This window comes from Nematolebias whitei, chromosome 4 (assembly GCF_014905685.2).
Source record: "Nematolebias whitei isolate Nwh7 chromosome 4, NemWhi1, whole genome shotgun sequence".
NCBI lineage: Eukaryota > Metazoa > Chordata > Actinopteri > Cyprinodontiformes > Rivulidae > Nematolebias > Nematolebias whitei.
The window spans coordinates 5351815-5352298 of record NC_056501.1 but is presented as its reverse complement, the minus strand read 5'-3'; positions in this window follow the sequence as shown (position 1 = coordinate 5352298).

Sequence of the window (484 nt, the reverse complement as noted above, 5' to 3'; positions counted from 1 at the left end):
TGTGCCCCCACCCCCCACATTGTGGGGCACAACAAAGTATTTGCAGCTACTTGTCATAAGTGTGAATCGTGAATTTAAAGTGACACTCGGAGCTCGATGGGAGGCTGGGATGACTGGCGGCGACGAATTATTGACCAAAACTGGCTGCATGCGAAGAGCAACTTTTGTTCAAGTCTGCCAGTGGATCCTGACAGTGGATCCTGACAGTGGATCCTGACAATGGAGCAGTGTAGAAAAATCTTCTATCACCAACGGGTTTGGAAAGACAGCTGCACGATGAAGAGGACGGCACAAGCTCAAGGGTGCAGTGCACAGAGGAAGATGAAGATAGCTATCAATGACTTCCTGGTAAGCTACTGTATTTTTTTTAAACCAGCCGTGTTACAGGCACTGTTCAGAAAAAAAAACAACACAGTACATATTTGTGTATGTTACTGGTATTTAATTAAAAGTTTAAAAAATATTTGTGTTACAACGTGGACAC